Consider the following 15,240-nt stretch of genomic DNA (forward strand, 5'->3'; position numbering starts at 1 on the left):
AGTTCAAGACCAGCCTGAGCAAGAGCGAGACCCCGCATCTCTACAAAAAGCAGAAAAATTAGCCAGGCCTGGTGGCGCGCACCTGTAGTCCCAGCTACTTGGGAGACTGAGGCAGGAGGACTGCCTGAGCCAGGAGTTTGAGGTTGCTGTGAGCTATGATGATGCTACTGCACTCTAGCCCGGGCAACAGAGCAAGAACCTGTCTAAAAAAAAAAAAAAACCACACACACACAAAATAAAATCAAACAAACAAAAAAACCCAAAAAACAAAAAAGTTTGCTGAATTTACTAAAGTTTAAATATTTTTGATCCTTTGAAAAACTGTAAAAAAGATAGTACATTTTAATATGCTCTATACCAAATTTTACATAATGGAAAGTTCTACTAACACGTTTCATGATTCCCTTTATAAGTAAATGATATATATTTGAATTAATAAAGTAATACTTTTAGTCTTCTTTCTTTATTGGTGTTCCAAACAAGAGTGCCTAGCTAAAAATTTCCAAATACCACTAAATTGTACAGTAATAACAAGAGCTAACTTCACTGAATATTTACTATGTGCCAGGAACCATGAGGAACATTTTTATGCTTAAGTCATTACACGTAAAATCTCTATCACAAACTACCTCATTATGGTAGATATCAAATTATTTCCCATATTTAGAAGAGCAAACTGAAGCACAAGTTAATATAACTTGAACAAGTGTCACATGCTTGTTAAGTGGCAAAGTTAGGACTAAAACTAGATGTTTAGATAAAAATCTGTGCTTTTATCTACTATATCATGCTACTACCAAAAAGGTAGTAGTTTGAGGAACCTATTCAAAATTGGGTGTTTTCCATTTTAAGTTTTCATATTTTGATTCTACTAAACTTTCAACATGTTTATATTCTCAAACTAATGACAGAGTATTGAAGTGTTAAGGGTCTGGTCTTGAGTCTGTACTCTTGTGCCACCTACCAACTGCTGAGTATGAACACGTTTACCTGCAGATAGTTGCAGTCCTCACAGAACTGATAGAGATAATGCATAAGCCATTTTAGTAAAAGTACTAAAAACGCAAGTTAATACCAGTAGGAATGGAAAGAGATGGAGTCAGGATACCAATAAAAATAAGAATTAACTAGACTTGGCTGGGTGCGGTGGCTCACACCTGTTATCCTAGCACTCTGGGAGGACTGCCTGAGCTCAGGAGTTCGAGATCAGCCTGAGCAAGAGTGAGACCCTGTCTCTACTAAAAACAGAAAAAATTAGCTGGGTGTGGTGGCACACAACTGTAGTGACAGCTACTTGGGAGGCTGAGGCAGGAGGATTGCTTGAGCCCAGGAGTTTAAGGTTGCTGTGAGCTATGATGACGCCATGGCACTCTAGGCCGGGCAACAGTGCAAGATTTTATCTCAAGAAAAAAGAATTAACTAGACTTGGTAAAGTGGCTGGCTAAAGCCAGGTACTTTATATAGCATAGCTACTTGGGAGGCTGAGGTCAAGGACTGCCTGAGACCAGGAGTCAAGGCCAGCCTGGGCAACATAGCAAGACCTTGTCTCTTAAAAAAAAAAAAAAATTCAAGCGGCTGACTAGAGGAACAAAGAGGGGGAAAAATCAAATGATCCCAAGGTTTTGAATGGAGATAATGGAAATTATGGCTGTCAGATAAGGAAATGTTGGTGAGTAAAGCTCTTTAATGAAGATGAGTCTAGGATGATAGAAGTATATCTAGGTGAAATTATGTAGTAGAGTACTAAGCATTGGCAGGAATATATATTTATTACTATAAAATGTCCATGATTTTGATCAGATATATTTTAATGTTACCAAGATCTATTATTGGTTGTAGAAATAAATCCACTCTCTGAGTAAATGGGAATAAAAAGAGCTAAGGAACAAAAATAATGTCAAAGTTGAAAATGACTGGCAAAAAAGTGGGCAGGGAGAAATGATAGTTTTATGTGGGGTTTGAAAACCTCTCACTCTTTGAAAAAATGTACTGTGCTATATAACACAGAAAAATGCACAAATTTTAAACATCCAGCTCGACAAATTTGTATGCATGTGTATACCTTTGTATTGTAACAGTTCCAGAACCCAGTCAATATCTATACCTCACCTAGCCAACCACTATTCTAACTTTTACAACCATGTATTAGTTGTGCCTACTGTATGGACTCTTTTGAGTCCGATTTCTGTCATTCAACACTGCCTGTGAGATTCATTCATATCTTTCGTGAATCACAGCTCTTTCTAATTGCTAAGTGGTATTTCATTGTATTATTATAATTTACTTACTCATTTTACTGTTTATGAACATTTGGGTTGTTTCCAGTTTTTAGTTGTTACAAATAAGGTGCTAAGATAATTCTTGCACATAGAATAGCAAGGTACACAGAGTTTTTGTTTTTTTTTTTTGAGACAGTCTTGCTCTGTCGCCCTGGGTAGAGTGCAGTGGCATCATCCTAGCTCACTGCAACCTCAAACTCCTGGGCTCAAGCAATCCTCCTGCCTCAGCCTCCCAAGTAGCTGGGACTACAGGCATGGGCCATGACACCCAGCTAATTTTTCTAGTTTTAGTAGAGACAGGGTCTTGCTGTTACTCAGGCTGGTCTCTAACTCCTGAGCTCAAACGATTCTCCTGCCTCAGGCTCCCAGAATGCTAGGATTACAGGTGTGAGCCACTGCCAGGCCTCATTTCTCAAGTGTTCTCTTGAGTACCTAGGAGCAAAATTGCGAGACATAAGCAATATATAGTTTTAACAGCAACTGCCAAACATTTTACCAAGGTTGTTATACCAATTACACTCCCAACAAGCAATTAAGAGAGCTCCAGGTACTCCACATCCTTGTCAATACTTGGTATTGTGGGGTTTTTTTTTTGAAATTTTAGCAATTCTAGTGTTTTCTTCATGTTTCGGGGGCAGTTTGTCAACTTTTGTGAAGTGTCTAAGTTTTCACTCATTTTTTGAAATATTTTTTAGAGCAGTTTTACATTTACAGCAAAATCGAGCGGAAGGAACAGGGATTTCCCACTTAAGCACAGTCTCCATACTATCAATGTTCCACACAAGAGTGGTATATTTATTATTAAATAATCAATGACCCTACATTGACACATCATTGTCACCCAAAGCCCATAGTTTACATTAGGGTGCACTCTGGATATTATACATTCATTCTGTGGGTTTCAACAAATGTATGACATGTATCCACCATTATAGTATCATACACAATAGTTTTATTGCCCTAAAAATCCTGTGTTCAGCCTATTCATCCCCCTCCCCACAACTCTTGGCAATCACTGACCCTTTTATTGCCTCCATTGTTTTGTCTGTTCCAGAATGTCATATAGCTGGAATCATACAACATGTAACCTTTTCCAGATTGGCTCTTCTACCTAGTAATATGCATTTAAGGTTCCTCCATATCTTTTCATGGTTTGATAGCTCATTTATTTACAGTGTTGAATAATATTCCATAGTCTGGATGTATCACAGTTCATTTATCCATTCACCTACTGAAGGACATCTTGGTTGCTTCCAGGTTTTGTTCTGAGACAGGGTTTCACTCTGTTGCCCAGGCTAGTGTGCCGCAGCATCATCACAGCTCATTGCATCCACAAACTCCTGGGCTCAAATGATCCTCCTGTCTTGGTCTCTGAGTAGCTGCGACTACAGGCACCATCACATCTGGCTGATATTTTTAATTTTTGTAGAGACAGGGTCTCGCTGTTGCCCAGGCTGGTCTTAAACTCCTGGGCTCAAGCAATCCTCCGACCCTGGCCTCCCAAACTTCTAGGATTACAGGCATGAACCACCATGCCTGGCCCCAAATTTTGACAATTATGAATAAAGCTGCTATGTGTGTGCAGGTTTTATTCATTTTTTAAATGGATAGTGTATTAGTCACAGTTCTCCACAGAAAAAGAACCGATAGGATATACATAGATAGACCCTGTAATATTCTAAAAATTAAAAACTAAATTTAAAAAAAAGGTGGGGGGAATTACAGGGATGCTAGGGAGATAGTTTTGGGGGAAAAAATAGACACATAGAAAGAGATTTACTATAATTGGTTCACGTGATTATGGACCCTGGGAAGTTGAACAATCTGCCAAGTGCGAGCAAGAGATCCAATAGAGTTAATGGTGTTAGGCCCCAGTCTGAGTCCAAAGGGCCTGAGCAAGGGCCTTTTCTGAGGACAGAAGATGGATGTCCCAGCAGAAGAGGAGAACAAATTTGCCCTTTGCCTTTTTGTTTTATTCAGGCTCTTAAGGGACTGGTGATACCTTACTCACTCTACAGACCTAAATGTTAGTATCCTCCAGAAACACCCTCACAGATGTATCCAGTAACAATGTTTTACCAGTTATCTGGGCATCCCTTAGTCCAGCCTAGTTGGCACATAAAATTAACCTTCGCAGATAGTTTTCTTTTGTTTTTTTGAGGTAGGGTCTTACTTTGCCGGCCTGGGTAGAGTGCAGGGGCATCACTGTAGCTCACTTCAACCTCAAATTCCTGGCTCAAGCGATCCTCCTGCCTCAGCCTCCTGAGTAGCTGGGACTACAGCGCCATTACACCCGGCTAATTTTTCTATTTTTTGTAGAGATGGAGTTTTGCTCTTGCTCAGGCTGATCTTTAACTCCTGACGTCAAGCAATCCTCCTGCCTCGGCCTCCCAGAGTGCTAGGATTACAGATGTGAGCCACTGTGTCCAGCCTGTTTTTTTGTTTGTTTGTTCATTGTTTGAAAATCATCTTTATTTGCCAGGAGGGATGTTTCTTCAGTCTGGACAGAAAAAAAGAATACAGAGCACTGCCTCAGAAAAAAAGAGATGAAATGAATTAACTCCAAAAAGTAGGAAGAGAAGGCAGGATAGAAAGCTCAGCAAATATTTGCAGAACAGGAAAAAAATAAAGGGCACTGAGAAAAAATAATCAACGAAATATTAATAGTAGAAAAATGAGAGTGGTATTGTCACCAAAATAGAACAAAACAGAAAAAGGAAAATTCCAAGAAACGTAATGGTCCTTGTTAAGCACAGAAGGGAGGTAACAAAGTTGGTGGCCTCCTACTACTATCCTTTCCTTCGGACTTCTCCACTGCTTTCTGGAGCTTGTCTGTCAGTAAATATTCCCCAATTTCAACACACTCACTCACTATTTGAGCTCTCCCTGCCCTCTCTCTCCCTTAACTGAATCTTGGCTTCCCTTTAGGATACTGCTTCTCGTACTGCTACAGCCTTCTCAAAGGGTTTCTGCTTGCTTATTCTCTTACACTTTATGTCAGTGCTGTTTCCTATCAATTGTTTCTCCAAGATCTTTTAAAAACCCTTCCACAAAGGCAAAACTACCTGGAGTGCAGACAACTTTCTATTTCTTACCCTGGGATGTCATTATATGGGTGCTTGCTTTGTGATAATTTATTGAGCTGTACATTTTATATTTGTGCATTTTTCTGTGTTATACTTCAAAATAAATGAAAAGGTTTAAAAGAGATTACTGAGAACCAGACTGCATTTTGTTTTCTAGGTTCCATATGAATGAATATATGTATATACATATACACACACACACACACACACACACACACACACACACATATTCAACTGCTAGAAATTTTATGAAGACAGTATAGGCTTATAATCTAGTCTACCGTAGCACAGACTATAATAGCAAATTTCTTTTTGTGGGGAGGGCTGGTTGGCAACTGGTAGAAGAGAAAACTAAGAGTAAATGAGAAACTTTGAAAACAGCTTTTCTTTTTCCTCCACAAACGCTGTGAAAATATATAATAGTGTATAGCTAGGCTAATTAAGACTGACAGCAGTCAAATCAAAGATAATATAATACTGCCTTCAACTAACATAATATCTGTTTTGAGATAGCTGTAATAATAAAAAGGTAGCCACAGTAAATAGTTTCATAGTAATCCTGTTTGCAGTAATGACAAGACTGTCATTAGGCCGGGTGCCATGGTTCATGCCTGTAAAACCAGCATTTTGAGAGGCTGAGGCCAGGCGTTCCAAGACCAGCCTGGGCAACATAGTGAGACCCCATCTCTACAAAAAAATTTTTAAAATTAAATTAAAAAAGATTGTCATTAAATTTAAAATGCCAAAAACTTATAAAGTTATAGAAATATGGCAGGAGTCTTTGAAAACTATTAGTGGAAATGGCCATTTAATTATCTTTACATTAGGAGAGGAGTACAAAGCATTTTTTAGTTGGGAAAATTTCTAAGAAGATTTAATAGAACAATCTCAGTTATTTGCTTTGCTAAATCATCATTAGAATAATGTTTATTATTCTCAGAATACTAAGAGATTAGGTAAACCATACCATTGCATCCAAAATGCCAGTCCACATTTTAAGGCCAATTGATGATACAAAAGAAAAGGACCATAAAGTAGAAAAACAAAAACAAACAAAAAAACCTTATTTAATTTAAAGTTACTGTCCTTTAAGATAATGTCTTTCTTACACTTTTGGTGTAAAAGTGCCTTTTCCTTTAGGATATGAGGACAGTAGATGGATGTTATTTGATTTTTTAAAAAATGTCCTTACTTGTCACAACATAAAACTGTCAGCCCTGTATGGGCTCCCTACCCTACTTTTTGGAAATTAAACTTTGAAATTCAAGTCTAGTGACCACTGCTGTACCTCTTATCAGTCTAGTTGAGACTTTAAGTCAGAACATTTTGCCATCTATAAAACAATAATATAGTATTCAACCTGTGGGCACAATTTCCTGGCAGTAATTTAGAATATTCTATACTGTTCATACAAAATTAAGTATATTGCTATGCTCCCATTAACCAGCACAGAACCTGACATATAATGTCATTTTTTTCAGTCCACAAATGCATAAATCTCATGACCTGCACTACATGTCTCAACAAAAAAGTAAAACTGTTAAGAGGTTTACGAACATAAGCTAATTAAAACTTGATAAAAATTCTTTCAAGTTAATGGCTTTTAGATAGGAAATTAAACTTTTGAAGGACATTTTGAGGTTATCTTTCCCTCTATATTATAAAGGAATTACCAGGAATTCCAGGGACATAGAGGTTATATTTCCATTTGACTAAAAGTCTGCCGTTTTTCATGTGAGGATCTCTAAAATATAACTCCATAGTGAATGACATAGGTATTTTCTTCTTAAAGTATTTTTGTTATTTTAAGCAGCCCCATGCAAATAAATAAATATTTTAAAACAATCTTTTGAAAAGACTGTTCAAATATCTTAAATGACCCTGGAATGGACATCAATAGAAGCAAACAATGACCATTTAATTATCTTTACATTACGAGAGGGAAGTCAACAACGCTGTCCTTAGGCCCAAGGAAGTGATGAAAATTCACTGTATAAAGGTGATTTTGATAAGTAGTATAGTAATTATTGTTCCCTGCATATGTGTATAAAAAATTGTTTTACTGGAAAAACTCAGTAAATTATACCTTATAAATGAAGATGTTTCGTTTTTGAAAGCTGGTCAGGATATTTACTGAAGCATTAGTTGTGAAAGAAAATCTAGGAGGCAATCTCAATGTCCATCAATAGGGAAATAGCTATCTATTTCCCTACTTTTTTTTTAATTGAGAAAGGGTCTTGCACTTTTGCCTGGGCTAGAGTGCAGTGGCATCATCATAGATCACTGTAACTCAAACTCCTGGGCTCAAGCGATCCTCCTGCCTCAGCCTCCTGAGTTGCTGGGACTACAGGCACATGCTACCACGCCCGGCTAATTTTTTTCTATTTTTAGTAGAGATCGGGTCTCGCTCTTGCTCAGGCTGGTCTCAAAGTCCTGAGCTCAAGTGATCCTCTCACCTGGCCTCCTAGAGTGCTACAATTTATAGGAGTGAGCCACCACACCTGGCCAATCATAGGGATTTAATTTAACTTTTCTATTTAACTTTTTACATTTTAACCACAACCAACTCACACTATTCAAATCCAGTTATAGAAATTAATCTTTTACATGATATCAGATATTTATACAATTTGGTAATACTGACTTACACACTGGCAGCCAACAACTTCAGTATTGTAAATTAAGGAACTATTTCAGAGGTGGCATGTTCTAGTCCCTAAAACAGCAGCTCTGAATGCTCTCCCAGCTGATACGTATATTTCACTTTGCTAGCCACTCTGTAGCTTTTAAAAGAAAATAGACATGTAATTGAGAAACCTACCTGCAACTTAATGTAACAAATGATTTATATACCTAATGAATATACAGTGCTGGCAAATCAAGAAACAAAAGCTCAAAAGCCCAGTAGAAAAATAGGCATAGGGGCTGAGCAGGCATTTTACAAGCGGAAACACAAATGGACAATAAAACGTGTGAAAAAATGTTCACCAGTAATCAAATGTTAACTAGAACTGTTACCATTTTTTCCCTATCAAAGCATCATCAGTGGTTTTCAGTAAATGGTGGGATTATAGTGTCACACTTTGTTACTTATCTAAACTGCATCACTTCTATCAACAGTAGTACCTAATAAAAACAAGAGAATAGTTGAGTAACTGAGGAGTAATTAACACTTCAAAGAACAGTGACTGCATAATACTCACCACCAAGACTGACCAAGAAAACTCATGGCAACTGAAGTGTACCAGCACTTCAGAACCTACTATACACCACACTGTCTTTTCTTCTTTTTTTCAGGCTATTTTCTTTGTCCAGTCCTTATATCCATAAATTCACCAGTATTTCCTTTATATTCATCAGGTCAACACATTAATCCTTTCACATCTCTGGTGAAGCCATCTTGGACAGTGCCAGCTCACTATCTTCTTTGCTCATTAAGTTCAAACTCCTCAGATGTGGCACTTGGTTCCTTTGCAAACAAGCCTGACCTTACTTCTGGACTTCTGAATTACTCCTACGCAGTAGGAACCCAAAACTTCAATTTAATAGGCCTTCTCCACTGTCCTCTGAATAAGCCTAGCTGTCTCATTCTAGTGCCTTATTCATCTAACACTATTTGGATGAAGTTGCTGTTTTAGAAGTAGTTTAAGATTGGGAAGATGAAAAATACAGATGAAATAGTATAAATATCCAGTACATGCTATGTGCTAAAGAAGTGGTGGAGACCAGTCAGTGATGTATACTTTTCCTTTTTGCTTTCCCCTTTAACTAGCCATATATTAAAGAATAAAATTAGGCCGAGTGTGGTGGCTCACACCTGTAATCCCAGCACTTTGGGCGGCCAAGGTGAAAGGACTGCTTGAGGCCAGGAGTTGAGAACAGCCTGGGCAACATAGCAAGACCCCCCAGCCCTACAAAAAATTTAATAAATTATAAAAATAAATTAGCCAGGCATGGTGGTACACACTGTAATCCTAGCTATTAAGGAGGCTGAGCTGGGAGGATACCTTGAGTCCAGGAGTTCTAGGTTGCAGTGAGCTATGAGCCACTGTATCCTAGCGTGGGCAACAGAGCTAGACCCTGTCTCTAAAAACATTAAAACTAAAATTAAAAATTTAACACTTATATTTGTTTAACTATATTTATATACTTGCTCATAACTTTAAATTTAGTTGTATTAATCATTCACTGTTGCAAAGAAACAAACATACCTCTCTCTCACTACTGCTTTGTACCCATGTAAATTTCCACAACTTTTTTCCAGTATGAATTTGTAGCTCAATAGAAATAATTTTCCACTGCAGTTCTATTTACTCCACAAGTCTTGGGACATTCAATTATAGTTAAAAGAGCAAGAACTTTGCAATGACAAAGGACAAAATTAGCATCCTGACTTCTATCCCCCATCTTTTCAGCACTGTGATCTTAGGCAAATTATGACCTCTCTGAATTTCTTTTTCCTTCAACTGTAAAATGAGGATAGTAACAGCCATGTGTAGTGGCTCAAGCCTGTAATCCTAGCATTCTGGGAGGCTGAAAAGGGAGGATGGGTTGAGGCCAGGAGTTTGAGCAGGAGTTCAAGAACAGCCTGAGCAAGGTAGAAGACCCTATCTCTACAAAAAATAGAAAAGTCAGTCTGGAGTGGTGGAGCGTGCCTTTAGTCCCAGCTACTACAGAGGCTGAGGCAGGAGGATCGCTTGAGACCAGGAGTTTGATGTTGTAGTGAGCTGTGATAAAGCCACTGCACTCTAGCCTGGGCAACAGAGCAAGAAACAAGAAACTGTCTCAAGAAAAACAAAACAAAACAAAAAAACCCACACACAAAAAAAACAAATAAAATGGAGATAATACCTACTTCATAGGGCTGTTGTAAAAATTAAATGAAAAGCTGAAAAAAATTTCACAGTCCTTCATACATACTAAGAACTCCCTATCTAGAAATCATCAATACAATTATTACTGCTCAAAAGCAGTAACGTTACTGCCTAGATTATTTGGTACCTTTGATTTTGAAAACCTGAGCCACGGAGTACCGAGACTGCACCGTGGGAGAGCCGTCCACATTCTTGTAGCACAAAATTAAATTAGCACTGTCTATTCTTTAATGTGTGCCTTATTTTACTTAACTCCTCTAGAAAGCTAATGATTAGAGGGGATGCCTGATTACTGATCATGACAGAAGCGTAGAAATATGTAAAAGAGATGAAATGATATAATGTCTGGGATTTACTTCAAAATAATCCGGGGAGAGGAGCAGGACTGGCCAGGTATACACAACTACTGAAACTGGTTGACGACACACTGAGTTCTTTATATTCACTCGCCCAACTTCTCCATAGTTTGAAGACTTCCATAATAAATGTTTCTGAAAAATGTCCAAAAGCCTACTTTGGGGCTTCATGCAAACCTTGGTCATGGTTAGGAACACACATCGGGAAGTTCTGGGAGGCGAAAAGTGACACAGCAACAAAAGCCAGGTGGGGCTGGTTAAACCTCCTCTCGGTCGACCAGTGAGTGCTCTCCTCCTCCCGGAATCCGCGAGGCCGGGCTGGAGGTGCATCCGCGGAGCGCGCTCCCCGGAGTCCCAGGAAAGGGGGCAACGCCCAGGGGACCGCCGCCCGGCGCGGGAACTGGGGACTCCGAAAGACCGAGACCGAAGGGCGGGGGAGGGGCAAGAGGTGTAGGGGTAGATAGGAGGGAGGGCGGGCGAGCTCAGCCCTCAGGGCAAGGCGGCCGAATTCCCTCCGCTCCGCCAAGCCCCGTACCCACGAGGGCCCTCAGCCACTCCGGCTGCCCGAGAACGTCTCCGCCTCCCGGCCGCTCGGCACACACCCAACCAACCGGCACACGGAGCCGCCGGCCTCCATGCAGTTCCGAACCGCGCTCCTTCGGCTCCTGCCCTGACTGTTACTAGAGCGCCCCACCGCCGTCAAGTCCGGAGCCGCCTCCCTGCCCCTCTCGTCAACCGCTTTTCCGAGTCTGGAGCCCAACTTACCACCGCCGCGCGGCAGCCAGCACCACCTCCAGCTGCTCAAGCTTCTAGCTTGGCTGTCCCGGGGCGTTGCTACCAATCAACCAATTCCCTCCCCCCGAGCCTGGGCCAGGCTGACCAATCAGCTGTTTTCTCCGCTCGGAGGCGGGCACAGGGAGCTGCCGGCGGAAGGCTAGGCGACCGCCCCAGGCGTGCTGAGCCGCCTTGCGCTGCCGGTGTGCGCACGCGCGGGGTTGTGCGAGGGCAGTGTTCCTTCGCATGGACCTGGCTTTGTTTTTTCGCTGCTTTCCGCTGCGAAGTACCTGTGTCTGTAAACTTCACGTCTAGGTGCTTAGGAAGACTTTCTTAATGTAGCCAAAAGTGTGAGTCTTAAGCCCTCATTAGCCTAACATGTTGAGCCCTTTTCATCCCACGCTGTAGGAACTTGCGCTCGCCGAGCAGATCTGCTTACGCGGACCTCACATCCGGCTGCGTTTCTCTTTAGGAGTAGGGGTGCAAGGGTGTACAGGGTGCCCGATGGATAAGGATTTTACTTTACCGTCTTCGGTTCCAGCGTCTGTTTAGTCCTATTCATCGGGGCACATGCTTTCTAAATAGTTGAATATTCTAGGACACTCTGGATTTCAAATAATTCTGTCATGAAAATATATTCATTACATTTGTCGCTAACTGTATTCCGCATAGTAAAGTGTGTAGGCGTGATAAAAGATTCATATGTAGGGCGAGGAACCCGTCAGTATTTACGTATGGCCTTTCCAGAGGCTGTTACTGATTGGCTGTCTCTCTTACCCTCCCATTGCAATTGATCCCTGAGGTCGCTGGTAGGGCACCAGAGCTCTGGATGTTCTTGCCCCGAGTGGCCCAAGTCTCTTCCTGGTGAGGGCTTTCCTGCTTCAGCAAGAGCATTAATTTAATTACTCAACAAGGGCATGTTGGGGGGCCCATTATGACTCTACAAAGATTTTAAAAAGCCTTGAACCACGCCCCAAGTGAGCCTATAGGATAACAGAGAGATACAAACATGAAGAACATACGTGATCAAATGTTATAATGGAACTAAAGTGGGAGCCTAGGAGTCTACAGGGTGGCTCAGGGAACATTTCCTCAGGATTGAGCTTTGGTCTGAGGCTTGATGAAAGAGCTAGTGCAGGGATGGGGAACCATTTCTTGTTGGAAAGCCACATTAATTTAGCTCTAATCAAATAAGGCCACATTAAAGAAACTTCAATTAGATATACTTTAAAATGCACATTATTTTGTAAAAATCTAACCACTATGTAATTCATAATTTCAAAAAATGAAACTTATTTGTTAATTTTAAAGTTAGCTAACCTCTTAATGACTTTGTTGAGTCTTTTTTGTTGGAAAGCATTTGAATATTTGGTTGCAGCATGGAAGTCTGCAGTTCCAGTTAATCTTCTAGATGGGCATCAGTCATTTATGACTTAAGGGTGTCTTGATTTAGGTTAGGAAGGAGAATGTAGATTCACAGCAATAAGTGGTTGAAAAGCAAGAAAGCATTTTTTGGGCATGTTGCTGAAGGTGTGGGTATTATACTGCATTTTCCATATACCAATTGAATCTTTCTTAGCATTAAACAATGACTTTAAAATGTCATCTACTGAGAGCTCAATCAAGTCCATCTGTAGTTCTTTAGGTGCCTTGCTGATATCAACTAGGTGAGGCTGAAATGCTAATTTGAGTGTGAGGTCATGATTCTCAAAGTCAGTGAACCTTTCATTGTATTCTCCAATTAATAGGTCTATAACAGCTGCTTATTCTTCAGATGATTCACATATATCATCCTGCTCATCAATGAGCTTTGCTAACTGGGGAAAATGTTCATTTGAAATTTCCTTTTGAAGAAGTGTTTTGGAAAAAGATAGCTTTTTTGAAATGCTTGGGGTTTTTTGCCACATATATAGACTTAGTTTACCTTGCAAAGAAATCTTCAAGTCGTTTTGATTTGACACATCACACAGAAATGTTGCATTCCTATAGAAATATTTCAATAATTCACATCGCTCATTCTGTTCTTCATAAAACTTAACTATCTGTTCTCACAGAGATAAAATTTTGGCTAACACCTGTGTCTGTGATAGCCAATGTACTTTAGAATGGTGAGGCAAATCTACACTGAATACCTCATCCTTCAACTTTAGTGTGTTACAAAACTGGCAATGCCGTGTTGCATTTGCAGTAATACAGATATCAGTACTTGTAACTTGATGCAAAGTGTCACTTAAAATAGTTGCTTTAGCACAGAGATTTTGCTATTGCAAGATACAATGAAAAGAAATGAGAACATCTGGATCTGTTAATACTTTTTTTTATCTGTGCAATAAACCTTTCATGTTTTCCTGTTATGGAAGATGCACCATCTGTTATATACACTCACTAAATTTACCAAATTCAGTCCAACTTCACGACATTTATCTTGAAAGTTGTTAAAGATATCTATTCCCCATGTTCTGTTAGCAAGAGTGCCCAAAGCGAGTAACTCTTTGTAGCAAAGAAAATCTTCTGTTATGACCCAAATGAAATATAAAACCTGTGCTGAATCAGTAGTAACAATTGATTCATCCAAAGCAATTGAATAATATATATTTTCCTTTTGAAGTATTGCATGAAGTTGTTCTGTTAAGTTGAAGGCTAATTCATGCTACCAATCACTTATGATTTTCCTTGAAAGAGGCAGTTGTTTGTACTTTGAAATGTTATTGGGGTCTAAGCATCCTACAACTTTGACAATGCATTGTTTCGCAATTTCTGTATCACTGAATGTCTTCCTTACCCGCCCCCCGCCCCCCCGCCTAGTATATAAGCTACTTTATAAGTTGCTTCAGTGGTATTATTTCCAGGTCTTATTGCTGCTTGAAAGAATTGTCTTTGCTTTTGCTTTTCATCTTTTGATTTCTGCAATACAACCTTTTGTGCCTCTGACTCTAATATAAAATATTTGTGATCCTTTTGAGTGTGATAGTGCTGATGAGCATTGAATTTCTTTAATGTTGATATTGCAGAATCACAAAGCAAGCAAATCATCTTATCTTTAGCAAAAACAAGATAATATTGTTATTCCCAATCCTCATTAAAAAATCAGCCCTTTCCAAGGCCTGTGGAGGAACCCTAACGCTAGGTTCACATGATCACATGTTGTTTTCTACTTTTTAAAAGGAAGGTGTCTTAAAGCACCCCACAAACAGGGATTGGTTTTTCCTTTCCAGCTTCCCTTCCTTCAAACTTCCCTTCATACTACCTGGGGTGACCCTGGATGTTTTTGGGATCTGGGTGGGGGAAAGAGAGCTGAACTTTCTGATAAGTTACTGCTTTACTGTTGGCTCTTTAGCTGCTGAAATGGCATTCAAGAGGAGTAGGGGATTAAGCTTCAACTCTTGGAGGGGAACATCTATATACGTTATTTGCAATTCTTTTGTAAGAGAGATTTGTCTCTTTTACCCATTTATTTATTTATATTCAATCATTTATTTATATAGACACTGTGTATTTATTTTACACTTTGCTTTATATTTATACTATTGATTTTTATTTTCTTGCTCAAATTGTTCCAGCTTTGGCCATTGGGAGTTCTTTTAGGGTGACTGTGTGTCTCAAGTTTGTTTTCTGATTATCTTCTTTTTCTGTAGAATTACAAGATGTTCCAGGCTTACCTTGTATTTTTCTTGCCCCAACCCTAAAATCAGCCATTTTTCCAAGGAGCCCTGGAATAGTATTTAGAACCCAAGATCTAGGTACTGTAGTGTCATCGAATTTAGCTTATCTTAGCAGATGGAACTAGGAAATATATTACCACCTTGTTTTTTAATTCTTTGCATGTCTATGATAGGCAGCCTATAAGATGTTCCCCAGGGATGCCTGCCTC

General features: G+C 39.6%; 1 protein-coding gene across 1 annotated transcript in view; it reads right to left on the reverse strand.

Moving 5' to 3' along the window:
• MTFR1 (mitochondrial fission regulator 1) overlaps positions 1 to 11,462 on the reverse strand; it is a 51,620-nt gene extending 40,158 nt beyond the window's left edge. Inside the window, exon 1 of the mRNA XM_012663174.1 lies at positions 11,361 to 11,462. The gene's annotated coding sequence lies outside the window, so the exon portion shown is untranslated. The remainder of the gene's footprint in view (positions 1 to 11,360) is intronic.
• Between the last annotated feature and the right edge of the window lie 3,778 nt (positions 11,463 to 15,240).

The sequence above is a fragment of the Propithecus coquereli genome, unplaced genomic scaffold, assembly GCF_000956105.1.
Source record: "Propithecus coquereli isolate 6110/MARCELLA unplaced genomic scaffold, Pcoq_1.0 Scaffold8, whole genome shotgun sequence".
NCBI lineage: Eukaryota > Metazoa > Chordata > Mammalia > Primates > Indriidae > Propithecus > Propithecus coquereli.